This window comes from Anopheles arabiensis, chromosome 2, assembly GCF_016920715.1.
Source record: "Anopheles arabiensis isolate DONGOLA chromosome 2, AaraD3, whole genome shotgun sequence".
Lineage (NCBI taxonomy): Eukaryota > Metazoa > Arthropoda > Insecta > Diptera > Culicidae > Anopheles > Anopheles arabiensis.
The window spans coordinates 43,573,230-43,593,005 of NC_053517.1; the positions used below are offsets into that span (position 1 = coordinate 43,573,230).

A 19,776-nucleotide genomic window follows, 5' to 3' on the forward strand; every position below is an offset into this window, starting at 1 on the left:
TTATAACGTTTAATTGCCATCATAAAGGTTTCGCTAGAACCGTAAACTATTCCCTGTCGTTTGACGAAAATCAAAACACTGTTTGTTTACTCACCCTGAACACTCTAATTGCACCTGTACCATAGGTGGAGGTAAGGTGAAACAAGTGAGAGAGCAATGATTCATGATCACGAGAAAAGCGTCTTCTGCAATTGCCACCTTCTGAATGAACGGTGAGGGCAGGTTTTCTCGTCGCGTAACATTCGTGACCTCCTGAGGAATGGCTCAATAAAAGCAAGAGCAACAAGTTCAGGGAAAAGAGCACTGTGTATAAAACAAATATTCTTCAGTATCGGTAGCCCGAAGCCAGTACAGTAGTGTGGTGCACGCGTGATACTGCGTTAATGAGCACGGTGTCTGACGGAGGTCCTGACAAACTCAGAATCTTTCTGAACAATGCGTCCAGTTCGTGCTCGAATCGATTTGACCGTAATCACTACGTTGATCGCGATCGTTTCCATCTTGGCAGCAATTAGGGTTTTGGGAGTAGCGATGATGTCTTAATTTAATGCAACCGCACGCCAGCATCGGTTGGAGTGTTATTTCTGTGAGGTGGCCGTCAGTGAATAAAAAAACAACTGTACCATACTTCTACCATACCAGAGGAAGGAAGCAATCCATCCATCTGTCATGAATTACAATTGCTTCATTCAATTGAGTAAACAACCGATAAAAGGCCACTCATTACAGCACTAATGATAACTAATGGCATGGTTTTGAACGGTACAAGTATTTTTTTTTTAGCATAATCGCTCCACTTGGAAAGTCAAAAACGTCGGAGTTGGACCCCGGCCGATACTTCGGAAAGCTATGTAAATAGTGGAACGAATTCGGCAAATCGGTCGACAGTCGAAACATTCTCAAACAATAATTTGGAAACTAAATATGACTTTGCAGACTAGCTGGGGAAATGAAAACTGCAGTTGGTATAGGGAGTGGCACAATAACAGGTCATGAGTGAAATAAACGGAGTGTTTTATTGCTTGAGGAGCTGCTTTATAATTAATCGTCAGTTCGTCCTTGAGGCTATTGAGCAGGGCATGACATGTATTAAAATGTTACGATAAAGTAAGTTTATGAGTACGAATTAAAAATGCCTAACTTTGTTTTCGTAACATCACTACCAATATGAATATTTATTTTCACTATATAAAATTAAGCTTTGTCCAATTATGAAAGTCTGTTTACAAGATATAAATAATAAATATATAAATAATAATAAATATAAATATAATATATATCTACATATATATATATATATATATATATATATATATATATATATATATATATATATATATATATATATATATATATATATATATATATATATATATAACTTTTCATTCCCTTTATTACTTATATAAATAAATACATAACTGAAAACAAAATACATGATTTTGTTACATGAATTGAATTCGCTTTTGATATATCAACTCAAATGAATGTACAATCTTTACAACGCACTAAACGGTAGATCAATATTGGTACAAGAAATGTGTGCACCTTGCACATGTTCGGTTGTCAATTGCTTGCTCGCTCTTTAACTTTCGATAGCTTGTGTTGGACGTGTAGAATGAATACCGGACGGTTGGACAAAAACTGCAGTAGTTATCTGGTTTACTTACGTTGCTGAGCAACAAATGCGATACTTGAGCGAATAAAACTGAAACATTTTCCTGAATGCATAGCTGCCTTCCAGCCTACCGTTAAGGAACAGTGGAAACAGGGTAGAAGCAGTTAAGATAAAATAGCGAATTAATATTTACCGATTCGCAGATTATGACTTAATTAGTCCGGTTTGTGGACGTCGCTTGGGTACTGCTGGTGTGCACGATTTCGGTCGACTCGTGGCTCTCGTGCCAGAATCACGTCAAGTGTATAGCAGAGCCGCCAAAACACGTCAGTTTACGGTGAATTTTTCCTTTACTAGTGTGCGGGTAGCACCATACAGACAGGAGTATCAAATATTGTCGACAATTACGGCCCATATGTCCTGAGCTTTGGTCATTAAGCACAGCGTTGCCCGATTAAACGAGACAAATGCGCCACAGCTTTGACCGGCGTTGTTACTCGGTCTGGAAAAAGCGGGGCACAATAAAGCTCGTAATTTTGCTTGAGCTTCTTTGTGTTCGTACGCACATGATCCCTGTGCGCACATGATGCGGCAAACAATTTGAGCAATACGATTAAGATGGATTTAAAGTTGATGTCTTTATTACAACAGTGTGACTGGCCAGAGCTCACTTACAGGTAGCAGGCTTGTTTACCAGCTTGGAAGCTATCATATGAGATTTTATTCAACGAAAGGGAGGGGGGAGGGAGGAAGGAATCAGAGAACCTTCACGAAAATTTGTCTGCTCTGGGAATGTTGAGCGTAATTGACTTCCAAAACTAATCGGCCGGCGAAGGATAATGCTGAATGGAATATTTAACTAATTAAGCACCTCACTTTTCACCCACAATGTCACACTTTTTTCTTTGATCTTGCTTGGAGAGACTTTACTCTCGGATATGTTGTACGCGGGATCTCGCTCAATATCATTTATTTACAAGTCTGCTATGGCGGCAGGGGAAAGGAGTTTCTACCAAGTCCCACATTCGATATTTTAAGGTTAAGCACAGGAAATGAGATCTTTTCTTTGGTAATGCGCCGGGCAGACCCGCCAGACCATATCAATTAGTGACAGGATTTAATATACAGTTTTGTGCTCCCGTAGCAATGCAAATATATAGAAATGGATCTCAACTTATTGAGGTTGTAGATAACTGACAAGCGTCATGGCTTGTACCATGTACCAACATTTCACCCAACGCTGGACCACCATTAGGCGCGCTTTTACCGACAAAGACTTTTCATGTTTAGGATGGCGCTCGCTCCGTCGTCGTAGGTGGAATGCATTAGACGTTGAAATGCTGGAAACTGAATTTATTACTCATTTTCCTATGTTTTGATGCCTACGTTCCGTTTCGATCGAGCACAGCAGAAAGATGCACAAGCCTTTCAACAGCATCGTTTCATCGCCGAAGATGAGATTAACGTGTTCAAGCTTACACTCGCTGCCCACGCGTGACTTTGAGTGTAAAGGCACCGACATCATATGGATATAGGAGGATATAAAAAAGACATGATTAAAGCATCATCCAACTTGTATACTGTCAGAGAAAGGGCTACAAATAAAAGTATTTGGTCAAAATAAAACAAAAAAATAAGACCATATAAAGAGAACATTCCCGGATCGAAAGTAAATCTTTAAGCACACGATAAAAATGTTCCTGGGATAGAGAACTAGTACTGTTTTCATTTCGGTGCATCACCTTAAAGTTCAAAGAATAATTCACACTTCATCACGGGAGACCACCAAACACGAAACGATATCTTGAGGCTGACATGGCCTCAGAACCGTAAGATCTTGACCCGAAATTGGACTATACCATTAAATCTCTCCGTAAACGGAATATGTTTACTCTCGACACGACCATGTACGATCTGTGACCTGTGAGACGAGCTGTAACATTTGGTAACTCACACACAACCGAGTCTAATTGCTGTCTGCTAACTCATTAAGTAAAACACTCCATATTTGGAGTGCAATGATGGTAAAAATTTTAACAATTTCCTAAAATTCCACAACCAAAAATCAATTCTCTGGTTGGCTGCAAGCGACAAACACACGCTGACCATCGTCTACGTCGTCGTGAATGGTCGTCATCTGCGCATTAGGACACTCACGTTCTCGACATGCCTTCGAACCTGCAATTTTGTTCACACCTTCACACCGCAACTGTGTGTGCGACAAATTGACGCCATCGTTTGCCTATCGGTCCCGTTCATTCGAGAGACGCGCCTCAACAGTTAGTAATACCAGGGGCGCCATCACAATCGCTCATCGCGCATCAAGTGATGCGAATCCGTTCCATGCTTTCGTTGCCTGCCCACCCTTCTCAGCAATAGAAAGGAAATGTTTGGTCTAGGCACCTAAAGACCTGCAGATCTGGTCGTCCGTCGTGCTGACCTAGGTGGTGGGTCGTTTTTTGACCAAATGTAGAAGTTGCAGCCTTCGGGCTCTTGGCGCCACCGCATGGCACTTTAGCATTGCGCAATATGTATATGTGTGTTTTTTTACGGATTGGAATAAACTCACCCAACTGGTCAGCTATGGAAATGATGATTGGTTTTACGTTACTAGAATAGCTAGTGTTGGCCTTTATCTTGGCAAAATAATCTTGTCCACCATAAAAATGTAAATAAGGCTATTGTTTGCAGCATTGAAATGGTCCTTACGGTGCTTTGGTTCGAGCAACATGGGTTTCCTCTTGTACATATTGTTCTGTCTTGTGCCATTTTGATCCATTAAACAGCAAGCAATGCTCCATAAAGATACATTACTCGGACAAGTCTGGACTAAATCCCATTTATGGGTCGTGTGAAACCTTGCAGATTTAGTGATTCGTAGAACAAAATTTATAGCTCCTCTCAAGTTACATCTACATTTTCAATGCAGTGAGCGCAGAGTTCGATAGTGTAAAAGAAAATAAAGCATCGCCGATTCAAAAGTCCCGGCTAATTGTTCCATGGCACGCGAATCTTTAGCATTACTCTCCTGACCTACATCACGTGCGTTTGTTTGGTCACGTTATGCCGCGTCAGCAAAACGGTTATTACAATTAAACCCAATTCGCACCAGTTCGGGTTTCCTGTGATATTCCTAGCATATTCTGACCTCCACTCGTCTGCGGCGGACAGACATGCGCTCTAGAGCAGAGAACAACACATGGAAGCAAAGCGTGAAGCTTAAGCGTGCCAAGTATGGATGCGTTCATGTCACGCACCCGCAGATTAAAGGCGCAGCAGCAGTCCCGCCAAAAGGTCACTTCAATTACGCGAAGCATTTAATTTGTGTAATAAGATTTATGCATTGCATAATTATGCACTCAAAGCTAAATGGACATTTAAATGGAATACTAGGAGAAGGTTTGCATTTTGCAGAGATGACGATTTATTGTAATGACTCATGTTAATATTATTTTTATTTTAGTGACTTTGTGATTCTGCAAACTTTAATTGCTTGATAAAATTTTGTAGAGTGCATCAATGTTTTCTATTATTAGATCAGAACAAGAGAATATGACTTTTTATCTTAATCTTGTAGTATGAGGACTATAGTCCATTACATACTAGAAAATGAATATTGCTTTCTTTATTTATAAATTGACCACAATTATGCAGGATGGTTTGATTAAACATGATCAGTATCGATACGGACTACCGATACATGACCGAAGCGACCGGATATATCAACCGTTAGCTAGACCCGCATTGCGAACTAAACGCAGTCTGTTATCTGATCACTTAGTAATGCATCCAAGGGTAATCATCTATAAGTAAGGGGGTAAGGCGAAATGAAGCCAAGGTGTTGTGACAAGCACTTTCTTACGATGTGTTGACGATGTACTCCTTGGGGTTACGGCGAGTGGTCCCTAGCTATCCAGTGGTCAGTCTTAGCTTTACCTACTCAATTCACCGTTAAACCCGATGCTAGGAAAAGTGACTGTAATTATAAGTTTATTAATTTACAGCTCCTTACACTTGGAGGAGTGGATTGCACGAAACCAAGGGTAAAAGAATAGCATTGCTAATGATTTGAACTTTCGAGGGTTTATAGACGACCGACTAGTAAGAGGATGACGCTGATGAGTCGGACGTTAAACAACGTTGGAAATTGAAAGAAAGAACCCAATCACTTGATAGCATGTGCTCAAACTAAAACGAAAAAGAAACCCCCGTTCGAAACTTAAATGAAGCTGTTGGGGAGAAATGTAGCGCAGAGAAAAAATGATTGCTAGGTAATTCATGTTTATTACCACCGATCAGCTGCCTTCATACGCGGTGGCTAATCGCCTTCGATGGCACGATCGGCCAGCGTCTCTTGCCTCGGCCATTCGTTCACAGTTCGCACGCACCACCATTTCACTCGCTCCATTGTGCGGATTAATGAGTCTTGTTAAGCAGACCGCCCTCTAACGTTCCTTCAGCCATCGGCGATCGTTCGCAAGCGATTGGCTGGCATGATGGCAAAGAATGGAGGGCAATTTTGCTCCGCGATGATGCGCGGATAGGATTACTTCAATCGATGGATCGACCTTTCCATTACGGAGCTGTTTATGAGCTATGATTTTGACACCTTCTGAACGATCAATAGGAGTAGAGCATTCGCGTATGAACGAAACGTTCATTAGATCTCTATTATGAGTGCGATAATAGTGCACAAAAGTGTATGGGAACCTGGGTATGATGGAATATCTTTTATCATCATCATCAAGCAAAATATAGGTTTTATTCAAGTCAAAAATTTATACTTCTGTGAGTTCTGTTTCTTACTTGATTCATAGAATTAATGAGGATTTTTGCAATTAAACTAGTTTGATTGTATTATTACATGCTGTGTCCTTCTATTTCGCGTAACGCTCTACGTGGACATGTCGGCCTTTACAGGAGTACGAGAATTATATAGTACCACGCAGCAGGTTAGTCAGTCCTTGCTGCGGGGCTTGAATATGCGGCTTGAACCCATGACGGGCATGTTATTAAGTTTTACTACGACTGTACTACGGAACAGCTCCGTATCAAACAAACCTGCTTAAAAAAAAATAAATTCCACAAATAAGATCGTAAATATAACAAAACTTCAAAAAAAATCAATCTCAGGCTATGTTAGTTGACTCAAAAGGCTCAAGCTTACAACAATAATTCTAAAACTCATTACATAACCTTAACATGTGCTTCCATCGAAACACCCCCGGTGGGCATCATCGCACTGTTTCATTATAAATAATTATGAAAAGTCTCATTAAAGGCGCCTTAAGTAGGAGCGGTTTCTTTTAAAGTGACTTCAATTTGCCGCCTGTTGCATCACGTTGACGGATTGAGACTCCACTGCGGTGGAGTTTTTTCTACCTTTAAAAACAGCTGCACTGTGTGTTTTGCGCAAAGCATACGCGCTAACTGACCACAAGGGTAGCTCGATTATGTTTTGCTTGTCGAAATTGTGGTCAATAAAATCATTCATCTTTTGCATCCTCGAATAGCAAAGCAATAACAGTGCTAAAAAGCAAAAAAAATGCTCAAGCAAGTGAAAGAAAAACGAATACTTCCTCTGCACGAAAAGCATTCTGGGTAATCGAAATAATTGGGCTCGTTGAAATTGATTTTTCCATCGCTAATTGATCGGCGGTTATCTTCTTTCGCCGAGTCTGCCCACTCGATCCGTTTGCAACATCCTTTCGGCTCCTGGGTAGCACCTTTCCACCCCTCCTCAACGCAGCAGAGGCAACGCTCCATTCGTCCAATCTCCCACGATCCGTAGGGTCGAGACGTTCGAGGTAATTAACCGGTAACGATGTTTTTTCGTCCTCCAGATCGATGCAGCGCCACCATACGCGTTCGATCCAATTTTCGAATGCAGGAAAACGGTCGTTTTCACACGCTATGGGTCTGTATGTTCGTTGGGTCCGAACACTGTGGTAATTAAGACTACACAATTTTGTCCTACACGAATCTTGTCGCTTACAGGTTTCGGTTGGATAAACCAACGAAGGGTCGGTAGCGGAGGTGGGTGGGTGGAGCTGATTTCTTCAACATCAAATCGAATACCAATTTATATGCGGATGTTTTTATTCTTTTTTCGGTAGTTGTTGATGGAGTGACAAGGTAATTAATTACTAATTATATCGTTTTTTTACTTCTCTTCAACAAATCTAGGTATCAAAATCGGGTTAACACACCGGGTCCTTAACAGCTCGGTACGATTTATAGAGGTTTCAAATATACCGATTTCATTCAGTACTAGAATTTGTATTATAACGTTGCGTTTGAGTTATTTTTTATTTTGATGGATTTTAAATCAGATGTTCATAAAACATCTTTTTAAATGCAATTTTGTTATGTAATGCTTTTATACAGCAATATTTTATGTGTACATTTCCTGAATTTCTACTCCTGAATTGCTTTCACTACTTTCAGAGTACTTCTTGATTGTTTTAAAATTAAGTTCGAAAATGATAGCTGTTTACTGTTTATCATGGTTTCCACTACCACAGTAAACATAACCTTCAAAAACGGAAAGTTATCCTTGGTAAATATCAGACGACACAGCTCACGTATCCTTTAACATGTACTTTATGCTTCACGATTTATGTGATATATTTTAAGGTTGTGTGTTTCTCATTAGCAACTGGACAGTTTGAACCTTCCATTAGGCAATTCGTGCAAAATCGATATCATTTAGTAAAAACTATCCAAACCTTCTTCATTCAAACAGATTTCTTCTTCTTTTTCCACTGTGGAGCAAGATACAACACGCACGACGCCGCTGCTTGAAGCGCCAAGCATGAAACAAAAAATAGAAAGGACGACTTTCGCTTTTGCGTACGCCCAAATGACAAGGTGCATTGCGCCATAAAGGCAGTGCGCGTCACAATTCGATCGGTGCAGCGTTACCAAGCATCGTCATTACCCGTCACCAGATCAGGAGGATCTTCGGCCCAATTCCTTTTTACTTTTTCACTTGTCTGAGGTTGTCCAACAAACCCCACCTTCATTGAGCATCGCAACAGCCTTTCGCATCCCAAGGACTGTTAATGGGTCTGGTGGGCTACAAAACAGATCGAGAGCCAATATCCCAATTTCGACCATTCGCTAAGACTGTTTTTATGCTTTTTCCTGGATCGCATTAAAAATACGCGTGTCCCGATTCGACAGATTCTTACAGCCGAGAGTCATGAACATGCCGAGGAGTATTCCGAGACTATTGGTAACGAGATATCCAATTTGATTAAATATCAATCAAGTGAAAGACTTTATAAGTCATTAAATTGATTAGCCAACTGACGTAGGCCACTTGCGCTACTTTGGTTTGTGTGATTCGAAGATCTCGCTTTGAAGATGTAAAGGCAACAGGTTCGAGTTTTGAATCCCGAAAGGGTGCATCCAAAATTACGATGCAAAATTAACGGTTATTGCAGGCGACAGGTTGATAATGAGAAATGCTTGACTAGATTGACGAATTGGACCCGTCATTTATCGTTAATGCTATGGACATGTTATGTAGGGGTCTGTAAACGCAGAAGTTTCGACAGCACCATCACGTAATATGTTTGTTTTACTAACTCGAAACATTTAAGGATCAGCTTAAATGGGAGAAATTTTTAAATACGGAGTATTTTAAACTACTTAAAATCATTGGAGATACTTTAATTTTTTTTGCTTGCTTTTGTCATCTTTTTTGAACAACAAAGCACATTTTCTAGTATAATAATAATGTTACATATTGCATTTCAACTTATAAATAATATACCAATATAAAATGATGCCATTTGTTAAATATAGGGCACATTTTCAAGTTTCATAAAAATCGGCACAATTTACCGAAGCAATACATTTGGGTTTCTTTCCTGGAATATTGCAGGCATGTTTCGACATCCTGTAGAATCTTTCGGATCGCAACAATGCCACCGGATAAATTCCTGATCTACACATTCACCGAAATTGCAGCCCGCAATCACGGGTACCACTGGAACAAGTGCTAAATATTTTCGCCCCCGGTGGTATGATTACCTTCGTGACGCTGGAATAATTGCCATTCACCGACAGTGAAGTCTACGCAATCTGACATTGCTTTCGTAAGTTCGAAAGAGCCGGATGGGCAAAACCGTATCCAGATTTAATTGAAGTGTGATTATGGAACCATACACAATCAATCATTTTTATTTTCTTCTTAAAGTAGTAGTTAGTCTCAACAGTATGTATGATTTTATGTGTGATGTATATTTCCAAAAGTGCAAACTCAATTACAAACATTTCAGAGATGACAACACGTAGACCACATTAGGGCAGATTACTGAGACAAAAAGATCATATTAACTGTAAAATGAATCAGTTATCAGGGTCGATAGTGTAAGCAGACAATTCTAGAATGGGTTTGGAAATTTGTTGACTCAGTTTAGACTCAGAGTTCATAAACGGTACGATGATTCAATTAACAAAAACAAAATCAAGAGTATGAGAATTTTTACTGTCATATTCTTCTTAATGTCGCGCATCAACAGATGTAGAGGCGTGTATCTGCAAAAATGATAAAATTGTGAATAATTATTTAAAAACGCATCCTACATAGATTTAACCATTTATCTCCTGCATTAAATTTTTAAGCAAATGTGTGTGCTCAAGTTCTACTCAATCCTACGCTGTGTATCTCTTTATCGTTTGTCCACCGCATGATCGAAAGTTTTTTTTAACCGGTACCTCTTTTTGCCGTACCAAGAATGGGCAGTGGGCAGTTCAAACAGCCTTGAGTTACCTTGCCAACGCCGCGATGGGTGTAGAACTAGTCACCAGCACGCCGCCCTTCCATACCGACCTTTTATCCTTTTTCCCTTCTCTCTACAAAAGCAAACAGCAACCGTAACGTATTCACCTGTTCGTAGTAAACAAGCAGAAACCTCTCAAACCCTTTCAGAGACAGCGTCACAAACTGACAACGCCGCGAACAAGTGGCACAGTAGGCAATCGAAACTGGTGCAATCGCCCAACACCGGTCCATTACCAGACGAAATCGAAAAGAGAGAGAAAGGAAGAGAGAGAGAGAGAGAGAGAGAGAGAAAGAGAGAGAATTAATTATAAGAGATAGAGAGAGTAGGAGAGAATGCTCTAATGCCGGTCAAATCGGAACATGACAAAATCCGACCCGCTCGGACAGCCATCGACAGTCGCCGTTTGCTTTCGCTGCCACTTTTCAAATCCTTCAACGACGACCAGTGCGCGAGTGCACACTCTCGGATCTTGGTGACGTGTGGCGGGGATTCAAATCTGTAAAAGGAAACCAGTTAAATTGACTTTAATTAAGGCGAATTTTCCAATCCGGACAAACGTAAGTGCTGGGGTAGCGCAGAGTTGGAATGATTCGGAGGCCAGCCCATCGGCCTCCCCGACCCGTCCCAAAAGCCCTCTCAAAACGTGGCGAAGCGTTACATTATCGGTGGCAGTTATTTTACCTTATTTTGGATTGGGAGCGCAAATTTATGGGAAAATTAATACACTATCAGGCATTTCGGTACCGCCCCAGCTTGCGCCGCACTTGACAAGATATGACAAAAAGAGTGGAGAAGAGGTGGCAGTGGTTATTTGCTGCTGCAAGTGTGCCGATTCCCACCGTTAGAGTTGGCATGAGATAAACGTACAACAGGCACACACAGCTCAAAGCGGCTCTAACACCGTCCTGCAGGGTCGCACTTGTGCGTAACACCATCAAACCCATACAGAGGAACGCGGAGTGTATCACGTACCAGTATCAATCATAACTTTGGAGGCCAAGCCTCCAAAAGTAGTGGATGATAAATGATGCGTCTCTTGTTGTTCTGATCGTGGATCTGAAGCTGCAATGAACTTCCATGGAAGCCCTCAGCGGCTCTGTATCGCTGCGGGAAGTCATCATCATGCGGGGTGATCCGCTACTGGAACCAATCGGAATCGGAATTGAGATCGATTGACACCATCGATACTGGTGCAATCAGTGGGCATGCAGCTTTGCGGTCCAGGTCTACCAGGTAGCCTTATTTCCCCCGTGGTGGGTCGTGTGAAAATGGTCACCGACCAGATGACGTGACAGCAGCGGAGCAAACATCTCATACAAACATTCCGTCCAGGGTTATCGTCGCTTTGCCGTATTGACAGATTGTCGCGGCAGTTGTCAATATGGTTGGAAGGTTTTTACTCTTTCTGCTGCTGATGAGTAACCGCTGCAGATTTTTTAAACGATAATTCCTAGCGTTCAGTAATCCACCTAGCAGTTGAAAAGTACAATTGATTAGGAATAAGCTACACAACAAATACACATTGAAACCGAATCCGCACGAAAAAATTGCATTTACCTTACTTAGTTAAATTGCCTTTACTTAAACGAATAACTAAAGCAGCTATAGTCAGCCGGTCTCATGGTACAGTCGTCAACTCGTACGACTTAATAACATGCCCGTCATGGGTTCAATCCCCGAATGGACCGTGGCGCCATACGTAGGACTGACTATCCTGCTATGAGGGGTAATCCAAAAGTCATTGTATGCCATACTCACCAGTAGCACTGGCAGGACTTGACCGACAACGGTTGTTGAGCCAAAGGAATAAGAAGAAGAAAAAAGCAGCTATAGTTATTGATAAACTTTTCATAAATAAAAAAGGTTCCTAAAACACATGATTTGCAGTAATATTCCCAATCAATACTATTCCTCTATTTGAACCCACACCTCACATTTACCTCTTTGCCAAACCGTCACAGAAGCACCACTTCTAGACATCACAAAAACCTTTCGTTTGTGATGTCTAACTAAAAGAGATTTTTGTCACGGATGCCACCAGAGCCGTCCATACGCTTACAACGATACCGCAAACCTTCCCGCACCTATGTGCCAGTGACAAGCGCACAACAAATCAGACCTGTTCCTTCCCCGGTGTGCCACTGCCCGAACCACGATAGTGGGATAGCTGCAGCACCGTACCGACCGACGGCCCACGATGAACGGTGTAGCAAAATAAAGAAATTCAATTAGCATACGACAAGGCATGAACGGACGGCCAAGCACACACAGACGTCAATTCATCGCTGGAAATTAACACTTCAAAGAGGCGTCGATGAGCACCTTCAGTTGCTTCGTTTCCCTGTCCGTTATCCGGGCAGCTTTAGAAACTGTGGCAATGGGACCTAAACGTCCTCCAGTACATCTGCGCACCCGTTTACATCCATCAAGCGATGGCGATAGAATCGAGTGGCATCGTAACTGCCGTAACAAGACAAAAAAATACATGGGAAAGAAACTAGGAGAAGCTTAAGCAAGCGGTAACTGGTTGAATCAGAGACTATGATAAATCAAATGAAGAATGTAGAAACGATTGACGCGATACGACGCGATCCATGCTGGACAAATATGTAGCGGAAGCAAGTGATCAGTTCAACGGTCGGCGAAGATTTTCAAGCGTCATTTTGAACTAACTTAGCTTCAGTTATTATGCTCTGTCAAAAAATAGTACGGCAAGCAAAGCAAGCTATGAAAATGGCAAATGATTTGCCTTTAGTTTTTCAACACAATGTTTATCTAAGTCAAAGAGAGGTACAATTGATCTTTGTGTTTAATAGTTACTTAAAATGTATTAAATGTTTTGAAATAATCAAAAATAAAATCAAATTCGTTTGACAATTGATTTAACAACTGAAAGATAAGTAAGCTACAACGTGAAAAAAATGTTTTATTTTTCTAACGATCGCAAGATTGTAGTTATAGCAGGCAAGCAATATGCAACACGGGAAATAAATCTCAAATGGAAATCAACCAGGTACTTCTAGATTAACGATTGTTAAAGATTGATGCGGACATAACATTCAGATCAGAAGCATGACCACACTTTGTTGCATTTATTGTCCATACACGATATCGTTACGACAATTAATTAGCTTCATGTTTATCAAACTCGATAGCCGTTTAAACTGTTTCTAATTATTTCACACCCTCAAGCATGCTCGTGCCGCCACGGGTTTTGCTAAACACAATCTTCATCCCCGGTGCCAATTAGTATTGCGCTCATGTCGAGATTGGTACGCATCCGAGGGTTCTGTAAAAACTTCAACCACGCAAAGGAAAACGATATTGTTGATGAAATACGACCACTCTGGTGTGTCGCATCGGGGTGGAGTCGTAACCAGCTGATGGAATCGGCGTTGGTGAATGGAGTGCATCGTGTCTAGTAGTTTTATTTCATCCAGGTCCATAAAACAGTAGCTTAATCAGAGCTTCCTTCACCTTCACACAGCTTATCTAAAGCTAACTAGTCACCATCGCCTTTATAAACTATGTGTTTAGTGAAAAAATGTGTCCCATCTCTTAAATTCCCTGGAGGCGACTTTTTCCGCCATACTGCTACTATTTACTATTGGACCTATGGTGGTAGTGCTTTCTATAGAAACCGGGCTGGTGCAATGTTTGCAAACTCCTTGCTCACTTTGCCACGCAACGCCCGCTCCCTGGAGACTCGCTCGGCCAAACTGGAGCAAAACAACAAAACGGGGCAGTCCACCGATCGCTTTTAATTGAATATTTTATTGCAACGCTATAATTAGAGTTTTCAATTTACCTCTCTCTCCAGCGCTCCAAACGATTCCGGACTACCCGCTCATTGGTTGATGAATAAACAATCGTATTTTACTACCTGCCTGCCGCCGTTGCTGTTGCTTTTCGCCGATACCCAGCAGCATTTACGGTTTTGGGACAAGCTTGCGACGGCTCGCGCAGTGCAACCAGACGCGCACACTCCCAGGCCCCCCGAGGGAGCACAACTATATTTCGTGGTCTGTGGAGGCCGATGCGTGCCTGGACACCGGGACACTCCCAGGGGGCATTGCAAGATCCCGCCTAGTGCTGCCACGACTGTTCGAACTCCATGAGTAATTACGGAAGTTTCAACGGGTGGCCCCACAAATGGACACGATGTCTACCCTTTCCAACGGTACCAGCGATGCAGCCGGGCAGTTGGAGGAAAATTGTTTCAAAAGCGGGAGCTTTAATTGAATTTAAATCACCGCAAACCAGTGCAAAGTCTCAGCCGCTCGGATGAAAAAACGGACTCGATTCACCCGTCGGTATGTGCGTCACATACGATTGCGTTTTGAACGATTTAGTGCCAACTGCAGAATGCGACGGATTGGGTGACAAATATTGCAAATGCTTTGCAAAAGATAGCTAGAAAAAGCAAACAACAACAAAATTTACCACAAACATTTTAACCCAAATTGTTGGCAACTCAAATAAAATCCACATTCACTCGGTATTTGACGCCGACTATAAAACAGCTCCCCGAAAACAGTTTATGATGTCTGTAAAGACGAACACGTTTTCGGACTAATCTCACACGTTTGGCGACATTTACATAAACTTGGTGGCCGTGCAGCCGCCAGATGATCAGCGCAGCGAGTTCGTTTCTACTAATTAGCCATTTATGTGCCAACGGCTTGTGCTGACAGATAACATGACATTTGACTGAAGCCGTTAGTTGTCACGTTTCGGGAGGAAAGATATGCTTAGATGATACGTCTTGTTTTTCGGCTGGTCACCCGCTGCAACTATCAACTGTCGAAAGTGATACTTTGAAAGATTCGTCTTCGGTTCATTACAGCGTTTAATTTGATTGCTATCAGACAGCACGAGCAAACAGTGAAAGGCAACCGGCAATGTAGTGTGTATTTTAATGAGTAGGGCATTACTGCATCGGATGATGTTTTTAAGTTCCAGAAATTCGTATTGTTGCCACCCAAACCCCTACTTGAGGTGCTTTCGAAAATCGTTCATTGTTAAACTATCATTAAGCTTGGATTGTTTTATCATCAATTTAGGAACAAAATTGCCAAGCTTCTGTTTGCTCGGTGGCGTAGTAATAATTATATCAACAGTCGGGTAATTTATGTTCACAGGTATCATTGAATTGCTACCAACTTACACAACGAGTAAAGGGTGCAAATTGTGCAATCATATGGTGATTCGAAATCGAAATCGAAACACATAATAAAACCTCACTATCAGAACTAGGTAAACCACTACAGAAACACCACTGCAAGTCAGATGAATAATCGTTTCGATGCACAGCACGCTGGTGCATCTGCATTAAAGTACACCCTGCATGGATGCAAATGACATGTGTCAATTGGACCTTCGATTGTCTACACTGCCTTCACTTTTCTCCTGACGTCTAATTACGGATAGACTTTGCAGTTCGATATCGTGCACTTTCTACAAAAAAAAAAAGAAACGGACCACGTAACCACCCGGACACGGCTCATTGTTCAGATCGTACCGCTGCACCATTCGCGCCATCAATTTTGCAAAATTTGTTTGAACAGTGGCCGAAGCGTTGAGATGCAAATTACTGTCTTCAACGGTGCAATGGCTGGCGGCCACCGTGAGGCCAAGGAAGTTAGCAAGGAGAGCGCTTGAAGATGAGCTTTATTATACGCTTGCTTATTGCCTCGCGGGCAGGTCGCTAAATGGTTTCGAGGCAGGGAAGAAGGGATCTGAAGATTCGCCGTAGGAAGAATGCAATGTCGCTGCTGGGCATGACACGACTGCAGCAATGCACCCTCGTATGTTTTGCTTATCCCTCATACAAAGCACACGCCTTTAACCTCACATTATGACTGTCGAATGTCGAATGGAACTATTGTCCCACATAAAAATGAAAAAGGAAGATTATTTTCCTTTTTGCATACACATTATTGTTGATTCGGCTAACCGTGGGAATTAGCGATGGGTTGCAGCAGAGTGAGTGGCTGTCAAAGGATGTGATGAATGAAACAACTTACCATAGAAGAATAATCTATCTAAATGGACTGGCTGAACAACGTTTGATTGGTCTTTGGCAGCGGGAAGTTCAAAGTAGAAGAATGATAATAAATTAATCGTACCGTAACTGGTCAAATAGGTTTGCAGGGAGCTACGCAATGTTTCCAAATGCACCCTGGAAAAATGGCAGAAATAATGTAATTCTCTAAGCAGATGGGCGGTCCGGAGATCTATCTGACGGATGCGCGATTTGGTGAGATTTCCCTGCAGTGAGGATATCTCTAAAGCATGCATGATCGCATAGGTCGCTACGCCAAAGAAGAAATTGTGAGTGCATTGAAAACATACACGGAGTAAAAGTGGGATTTTATGGTTCGATAAATTAGTACAGTAAAATCGAATCGAACCAATGGTACCTAACATTGGTTAAGATAACACAACTCATCGATCATCTTTACCATCATGTTTTGGAAGGTTTTACATTTAAAATATTTTGGATATTTTAACAATATTTTGTTTTTATCCTCCACCTCAAAGCACAGTTTCAATATGTGTAAAATACACCTTAGAGAATGTTTATCTTTTACACCAGCAAGATTTAATTTCTTAATTACCTACAATATCGTTGACGGTGTAATCTTTAAACAGTTTTAATAGCCACTCTCAGGATGCGATCACTGCCAGTCAGTGCCGCTTCATGTCTTAATATTCAAAAGCAGCTCTATCCCGTCGACATCGTTCCATATCCTATAATGTATTATTTACTTCATTCCATATACGTCACCGAATGCGTGCCCTTTCGTGACAAGAGTCAACTCATGCGATCGTGATAGCCTGAACACAAAATCGCTTCTGACCCTTGCCGGGACTGCAATTTTGCAGTTGCAAGGTCGTCGATCGTATCCTTCTTCTTAGGCCCCTGCTTAATGCTTTAACCAATATTTGTTTTTTTAAGCGCTTTCCTACGGAGAAGATTCTGATAACGTGCTGGAAGAAATGGAACAGTACACTCCCCTTCGTAACTTAAGCAAATGATAGTGAACCATGCACCTGTTTTATAAATACCATTTTACACGAAGTACCACCAGCAAGTAGAAGTATGGCAAGGCAACAATGTTTTGATTTTTCATCTTCTTTCTCATGACACAAGCAGACAGAAACTTGAAATGAACATGCAGTAAAGGTGAGTGTCCATGATACATTACATATGGAGTTTATAGAAGCGATTTTTTTACAAGGCTTTAATTGTGCCTAAACATGAAACCACAATTAACAGTCATTAGGCTACCATTAAATGTTGCTTACCGGATTTCACGCTCCTTTTTTGCAACTTTTCCGTTTTCTGTCAATTCCACGATGAGTGACGTAAAACTTTCGTACATTGCTTCTAAATCTCTTCCTATTAGTTGTATGGGAATCACTTTCATTTGTTTTTGACTAACACTCACTTTTATTGCTGTTTTTTTTGGGTCAGTTCGACTAGCGGTTGCACAAATGGTGTTAATTTAATGACAATTTTATGACCTTGCAAAAACGCAAAAAAAAACTTTGCACCTAGTTCACTGTGACTAGCAAAAGTTCGATGAAAACTTACGAAAAAGGCGATAATTGCGAATAAATGGAGCTTTAGGATAAATTTTCCTTGAAATTGAGTATCGAATAGTTTTAACATTTAATATTTATAAGTCCACCCCGAAGTATTGTAAACAAACAAATTGAATGTGAACTTTGAAAAATCTCATTAATCTGTTTCTGAAACTTTTTTTCACTATCTTTTCATTCGATATCATATTAACAAAAAAGGGGAACAAAATGTTGCGATTGATCATCTATTTTAGCCGAAACTCTTGCTATAGTTACATACACACCCATGTAATTGCTTATACAAATGCAAAACTCAAAGAACTCCTCTACAAACTCTAATGTTTGGTGAATATACATAAAATGCCGACCGCACGGTACGACATCATTCATGATGAATAATGCTCGCGCACAATCAAATAGATTCACGAAGAAACACCCGAATCCCATCACGAAAGCCATGATGTATGATGGTTTGAATCATATTTCGCCGCTCAGAGGAACACGCGCTGTTTGCATGTGGTGTGCCTAATAATGGGTGGGAACCACTAGAATGGAGAAAATAAATCACTGCTTTTCTTTGCTCGAACAATGCACACATATTTTCTGGAATTCTCATAGATAATGAATGGCTTTTCGTTTGCATTGTAGAAATGTGGAAAACAAATCACTCCGTTAATTATTGAATAGTTTTGATTGAATGTTACTAACGATACATCAAATCAATACTTCCAACAAAATATTTTGAGTATAGAGTAACCACAACACATCAAAATAGTTTCGCTATACAAGAACAAAGTTTCATGAGGTTTTTAACATCATTTGTGTACCTTGAAGTTTCTGTTTTTTACTGTTGTTTATCTGCCATAATATCTGTTCCATCTACCATGGTCGACATTGGGATAAACCTGTTCAATCTCAAGAGTTCCTCAATGTAAAGCTGTTAATCGGCGTAGATTTCAGTTAGACCAAATAGATGCTTAACCATATGCATGAAAAATCAACCGCAACCCTTTGTGTTAATACATTGGGAATCGAGTGAAGCGCCACACTTTTGATCCGATTTGACCTTTATTTCCTCGTTCATCATCAATTACTCTTCACTAACAGCGAGGTCTATGATCAATAGATCGTGAACGATATCGCATAGTATAACTCAACCCGAAGACACTTAACGTAGCGAAGAAAAATACATTCCAAACGAAATTGAGCATTGCTAACCTAAAGTGATATGACCCTTTCAGCTGAGAAGGATCGCTGCTCAAGCTGGTGCCGTCAATTGTATTGGCAGAGCTCTCAGGTAAAGAGCAATTGAAACTAATTCACAGTCACGACTTCTATTGGGAAATTTTATAACAAGCATCTGTCCTAACTGAAAGGAAAGAAAGATATCATCGAGGTTCCACTTGCGTCGTTTAGTTAGCAAATTAAGCAAACATTGTTTCAGTACCGGACGTTTTACCTGTTCATTTAAACAAGAGAATTAGGTTTGAAGTAAAGTATTTGATTATTTATTACACAAAATGTTTTTTATACCTGTATTCTATATTGATGCCACCCTGCAACCTAATGTCAAAGAACATCAATTAGTGTTTGTTAATCTCTGTCAAAGACATACGTTTAAACATGATCAGTGTCACACTTGTCGTAAATTACCCTCGGGTTTCCACCCGTGGCGCACAATCTTCAGCTAATGTGAAAAGAGAATGAAAAACGTACCACTGCATTCGGTACACTACCGCATGCATGGTGATCATGTCTAGTAACACGATTGCTAGA

The 19,776-nt window shown here is 40.9% G+C and overlaps 1 long non-coding RNA gene across 1 annotated transcript; it reads right to left on the reverse strand.

The window, feature by feature from the left end:
* Positions 1-9,645: 9,645 nt before the first annotated feature.
* Positions 9,646-12,576, reverse strand: LOC120894332. The gene is made up of 4 exons (XR_005738186.1): positions 12,351-12,576; positions 11,968-12,185; positions 11,383-11,879; positions 9,646-10,906 (listed from the first exon to the last, which is right to left on the reverse strand). It is a non-coding gene; the product is annotated as an uncharacterized LOC120894332 (long non-coding RNA).
* Between the last annotated feature and the right edge of the window lie 7,200 nt (positions 12,577-19,776).